Below are 7,009 nucleotides of genomic sequence, written 5' to 3' on the forward strand. Positions count from 1 at the left end.
GGCGTTGTCTCGCAAGCAGGAGGGAGACCCCGTGGTCTCCTCAAGGCCAAGGTCTGGCCCGGAGAGATTAGCGTGCAAGCTAGCATCGTCTCGTTGGACACAAGCTGGCGATAATCCTTTTCGCTTGGGGGCAGCCCCGCCAAGGTCTCGTATTGACCCCCAAGGGTCACGGACTTGGCCGTCCTCGCGAAAATGGCTGCATGATTGTTTCTAAGTCAGGAACGAATAAAAGAGGCTAATCGACAAATTAACTTACGAGATGAGAATAAAAGGTACTTACGAGGACGGTTGAAATAGTGGTGTTCGCAGTTGCGAAACCCCTTGGACATAAAGAACTGGTCTTTAAAGTCATTGGGGTGGCTGGGCAGCTCGATGACCGCAGCCGAATTTGGAAAACGAGTTAAGTAGTAGAACTTGTTGCCTCGCCCCCGCTGCTCCGGGCTGGCCTTGAGGCAAAAGAAGTAGAGGATGTCCGCCGGCGTAGGGACCTCCCATTCCTGCTTCAGGAATAAATATTTCAGCCCTGCTAACAAACAATATGAGTTAGGGGGGAGCTGGAAAGGGGCCAGCTTCACGTAATTTAGAAAATCCATGAAGTACTGGTCCAATGGGAGGAAGGCCCCAGCCTTGAAGTGCTCATTGCTCCAGGCGACGTATTCCTCGTCGAGCGGCGCGTAGCTCCGCTCAACTTCAAGGGGAGGTCGGCCGTCCAGGGCGCCCCTCCCAATCTCAATGTTGTGGGAAAGGAAGATCTTATTCACTTTCCCATGGGTGCTGACCTTTGAGGCGATCCTCCCGGCCTTGAAGAAAGCGTCAGGCCCCACCTCGACCTCTTTCTCCACAGCTGGACCGAAGACGGGGATCGGGGAGTCCGTGGCCACTTCCTTTCCCTTGTTGGCTTGCTGGGAGGACGAGCTGCCATCACTTTTCTTGGATGCGGTTTTCTTTGGTCCCATATGGTCGCCTAACGAACAAAAGAAGAAAATTTAGAAAGGGCAACCTAAGCACAAGAAAGAATCTAATGCGAAGTGTTTCCTTTACACGGGCTGAGGTAATCTCAGCCCTGGAGAGTGAGACCACGCGGTTTTATGAACATGCGCCTGTGCTCCCAACGGGTCCCCGATTACTCGGAATCCGTGTGTCAGGAGGGTCAGAGTAAAAGTTTGCCTTGGAAGGAAAGTTTCAGTAGGTAAACAATGCAAAATCGTCTGTGAAGCGTGTCCCCTAAGCTACCCGGTTTTGCACCCTAAAAACTAGTTATTTCAAACAGGCATACAAAAATTCTACCCAAAAAATCTCCCCAGAAAGTGTACCCTATGAGTCATGCTCCTAAATGGTTTTTTCCACGGTCGTTGCCCTAGGATAAAAACCTACGCGTATCATACCCACAAAAAACCCGCAAAATACTGCATGCTATTACAGAGATAACTTACCTAAGCAACAGTAAGGGAAAAATTTAAAACATGCACAAACGGAGGACTTACAAAAGTATTTTGCTGTAGTGAGACTGAAAGGGTCATCTAGGTTGGAATCCTGCTTGGATTGCTGGTGCCGAAGTCTTAAAGGAGCTCTCGTGCCTGAATTTCTGGAACTCTGGGAACAGTGACCGGAAGAAAGAGAGGGTTTTTGGGACTGAGAAAAAAGAAGAAGATGAGAAAATTTTCAAATAAACGGGTAGCCCATGCGAAAGGTGGTCACCCCTTTTATATACGTAAAAGGCCAAAGGAGGAGGGTCGTTGGATCGCCTTGATGTAGGATACGAGGATCACTACTCGAAAGGCGAAACGACGGCCGAGTATAGGCTAGGCCATTTAATGCGGTTCTCGAAAGACGTACTATCCCCAACCACGAGGCTCCACGTACTCGATACCAGCGTAATGGGCGGAATGTGAAGAGTCCACAAAAAAGCCTAAAAGCCCCCACTGTGGCCCCAGGTGACGTCATATGCCACGAGCAGGGGCTTGGGGGGCAAATTTACGCCCTAAATATCCACGGGCTATTAGCGAGCTGAGAAATGGCATAATTATATCAGCCACGTGGACGACACGTGCCCGGAGCTGCTGGTGCCAGGTCCTACCTCTCCAGCTCGAGGTAACCAAAGGCTTAATGAGATTACTAAGGAGTCGGGTTAGAGGTGTGGACACCACGGGCTAAGAATACATCAAGCTCGAGGTACCTTGAGTTGGCACCTCTGACCCCTTATAAAGTCAACCACGCAATGTAAACGTGCATATATCAGGCATCACGTGTCTGATGCATCCCTGAATTCTCGGACACGCAGCATAAACGTGCGTGTTCAGGCACCCACGTCTGGGTTGGGCCGTGCGGCCCATTATCCCCCTTACCTATTGATTAGACCACACTTCAGTGTCAGGTTTTAGGAATTAATCATGATTGTCACAGAAGTAACATGATGGGTAAGAAGGTCACGGGATGACCCCCTTTGCCAACGCCCAGGTGCCTTCTCCCTATAAATATGGAGACCCTGGGAGTTGGCAAGGGGTTGGATTCTATTGTCTAAAGAAAGACCCTGTAAAGAATATCAGAAAGATAGCAATAATATTGGTTGGTGGACTAGAATGATTTTAACATTTGAACCACCTAAAAAAGTATTCGTGTCATCATTTTATTTTGAGATCATTCATCTGTTACGGTTCATTATTTAGCATTAATCTCGCTCTTTATTCTATTAATTATCTGTTGCCGAAAAATCGCGTCAACACAATTATTTATTTATACTAGTATAGATATGTAAACTGCCCAAAAATAAAATTATTTAATATGGCATAATAAAATACAAAATTCTACCAAACATAATATTGTATTTAATTAATATGCAATGTACCAATATAAGTATAATTTCATGCAATCCATAAAGATGAAAATGCTGGTTTGGTTGAACTTTATTGTAGGCCAATTCATATACTTTATTGAATTGCTTATAAACAGTCGTCTCAAATATCGGTCACAACTAACAAGTCACCCATGTCAAGTTTTGACAGAAAACAAAATATTCTTTGAAAATTAAGGACTTTTTACTGAATAACTTCAAAAGTTCAAGTAAGGGATTTTTTAGTTATGTACAAGTAATAACAAATTAGACTGAATATAACTTTAAACCATTACTAACTAAATGTACTCATTTTTCTCAATAAAATAAATTAAAATGCCAATTTTAAAAAAAAAATTGGCATAATAAACCATAAAAAGAAGAGGGTAATAACATAGACTACATAGCCATTAATTTTTCTATTTATTACGAAATTAAAAAGGAAATTTAAAAATCTTCTAACCATTTTTTCTTTTAATTCAAAGCATCACAAGAGTGGGCATATATGGCTTTGTTAATTACTTACGCAAAATTAACATTCCTGTTAACATTTGATAAGTATCGTTAACTTTTTTTTAATGAGTATAAAATTCTTTCATTTGTCTTATTATATAGAATTTTTTATTATCAAACAATTGTTATTACATTTTTGTTAGGTTTTTTTAGATGAATAAACGACGATTAAAATACTCAATGTTTTTATTATGTTGCTTTTTTATACTTAATTTTTTTTATGGTGAATATACTTAATATCTTTAAATATTATATTTTTATACCTATTTTTTTCGGTAAATATACATAATGTTTTTAAAATATTGTACTTTTATACTTATTTTTTATAATTATTTTGAGAAATAATAAGAAAGTAAATGAAAATTATAGGATTTTAGTTATTTTTAAAATTTTAAATTATTTTCTTTTCCAAAATAATAAAAAAATTAAGATTAGTAAAATTAATCAAAATAATTAAAATTTATATTTTTCCATTACTTAATTTTAAAATAATTCAAAATTTTAAAAATAATTAAAATCATATATTTTTCCTTCATTTTCTTATTATTTATCAAAATAATAAAAAATAGGCATAAAAATGCAATATTTTAAAAAATTGAGTATATTTACCGCAAAAAAATTTGAGTATAAAAATGCGACATTATGAAGACATTAAATATATTTACCACGAAAAAATTAAGTATAAATGTGCAACTTTTTTAAAATATTAAGTAGTTTAACCACCATTTACTATTTTTAGATTAACGAATTAATTCCTAATGTTCATAAATTTAGTAATAGGATTGATGTTTCATAATAAAAGTAATTAGTATAAGTAGAGTAACTTTTTTTTAATAAGTGTATTGTGTTTTATATATTCTTAATGTGGGACACTTTATAATGCACATAAATAATAACTAATACCTTAACATAGTAAAAATTTGTTGGAAAGATTCCATCACTTTCAAGAGGTAATAGTTTTTTTAACTATTATGTACTCAGTTTTTTTATTAGTCTTAGTTTTAGGGTATATTTCAGCATACTACATTAACAAGTCATAATATGTAAAAATCTCTTAAATTAACTCACAATATCTCCAATTCAACCGAGCCGAAGACGAGTCATTCTTGTCCAATAAATATGGGATTCAGACCCACTTTTTAATGCATGTCTTATATTTTACTGATAAAGCAATTTTGTTTGTCAAAAAAAATATATTTATTTATTTGGAGGGTAATTCTTGTGAGGTTTCATCTCAATTTGAAGGACTTAGTCCCTTAATGAATTTGAGCCTTTGCATGGGTTATTTTTTAGGTTGGACAATTGGATTGTAATACGTAAAATGAAATATGTCAAAATACGCATATACCTTTGTCAGTCTACTAGTATTAGGCAACCGTTTTAGCTCTTCCTTTTATTTTCTCATTTTTTTGTTTGTTTTATTTGAAATACCCAATTAAAGCATTTTTTCCTCCTACTTAGAAATAATTGTTAGGGTTAGAAAATTGTTATGGATTTTTTACATGTAAGTATACACGTTCGTTTAATAAGTAATATAATGGAAGAAATGTCGAACCCACTGTTACCAAATACTAATTATTAATCATAATATTCTACTTGGTTAATGATAATTTGATTATAAGAATTAAGTAAAATTATTGAAACAATAATGTAATTGCAAGAATAAAATATTACAAAGGAAATAGAATTCAATAATTAAATGAATTAGGGCAATTAACTTCATCTACCATCCACTTTATATTTCAGTAATACAAATTATACTATTCAATTCTCTCTTGTGATAGCATGTCAACAAAAGTATCTTATATTCGTACTAATATATACAAGTCTCAACCTTATGTAAATTTTCTACATCTCTGTGATAAATGAACATAAGACAAACATTAAGTAAGACAACCCTAAAGCTACACAGACCAAATAGGTACTCTCGTCCTACAACGAAATCTATGTTTATTCAATTACAACATAATCAATTCTCACTTCTCAAATTTCGAATCGAAATCATATAAATCATGTAATAGATGGTTAGTCAATCACAAACATTAAGCATAAATTCGAATAGATCACAAGATAGAATATAAATCATAAAACTTGCATTAATTCAAAATAAAGTTTCAGGAGAATCCATTAACACCCTAGAAAAAGAGCTTAGTTCATGACATAATTCATAATAACCACAGAAGAATTAAAAAGCTTCCAAAATATAGAAATTAAAGGTAGAAAAGAAGAAAAACTATGATAAGTTCTTTGATTCCACTTGCAATCCTCCACAATGTGTCTCTCTCTGTCTCCTAGGGTTAATCTCCTTTTAAAAATGTCATTAAGAAAACTTTTATAGTCCCTAATTAATTCTATACGAAATGACAAAATTGCCCTTGAAAAATACCTTAATTTCTGCTTCTGTACGGAGTGGCGGCCCGACTCCATATGATAACGGCGCAGCTCTGGTGTGCTTCGCGTTCCAAATTTTGTCTCTGGAGTATGTAGCGCCACAACTCTAATTCCCATTTTAATAGAGCCTTAGCTCTGTTTCCCTGGCGCCTCAGCACTAATTTTGGCTAATTCTTTTTTTCTTCTCTGTAACTCTTAGGGCTGCGGCTCTAATTCCAATTTTTTACTAAATCATCAATTTGACCCCCGGTTTCACCCAGTTTCCATTCCTTAGCCCGTTTAACACCATTTCTTCAAGAATTAAGCGATTTTCCTCCAATTTCAAGTTATTTTCTTTATAACCACACTTAATCCTAAAAACACAATAAGCACCCGTATAATATATGTAATGCCCTGGTTACTCCAGAACAGTTACGGTGAACGGTGGACCGGAAATTTGACTCGCTACCCGAGTCCTTTGGTCAAAAACGTGCTCTAAGTGTAATTAACAGGTTAAGGTATAAAACCAATAAAAAGGGAAATGGATATTTTCATTACAAACTGCTCTGCAGAGCTAAACAAAACGTTTACAAGTTGTTCTCAGTACAAAATGGTCACTAATGTTTCAAATTTACAATCCCGCCGACCTAAGTGGCAAAAATAGGGTAAACCCCCTAGTTCCTCTGAGAACTCCTTGGCCGTGGTGGTCAAGCGGCCGCATATGTACACATCACCACCTAAGCTCTCCACTCAAGGCTAGGTGAGCTTTTATTTTCCTTTACCTGCACCACATAGCACCCATGAGCCAAATCCCAACAAGAAAACATAACATGATGTGTAAACATTATCAAATGATTATCATTATAATCACACTGAGCACAAGCTTTCAAACAAATGAGTAAACATCACATGAGGTCCTGATAAACCATACTGAGTGACTGGCAAGCAAGTCACTAAATCAAATGGAAGAGTGGCTGCTAGGTAAGCCACTAGCCTTCAACAGGTTCTGGTAAACCATACTGAGTGACTGACAAGCGTGCCACTATTTCAAGTGGAAGAGTGGCTGCTAGGTAAGCCACTAGCATTCAACAGGTTCTGGTAAACCATACTGAGTGACTGACAAGCATGTCACTGTTTCAAGTGGGAGAGTGGCTGCTAGGTAAGCCACTAGCCTCCAAGCGCTTATTTCATTCATCGACCCTCGGGGTCGGTCTGACATTAATGCTCTCAGTACCATGCACAAGTGAGCAACATATGCTAAGCGTTCTATAATCAATCCATGTCCATATCTATACA

Source organism: Humulus lupulus, chromosome 8 (genome assembly GCF_963169125.1).
Source record: "Humulus lupulus chromosome 8, drHumLupu1.1, whole genome shotgun sequence".
NCBI lineage: Eukaryota > Viridiplantae > Streptophyta > Magnoliopsida > Rosales > Cannabaceae > Humulus > Humulus lupulus.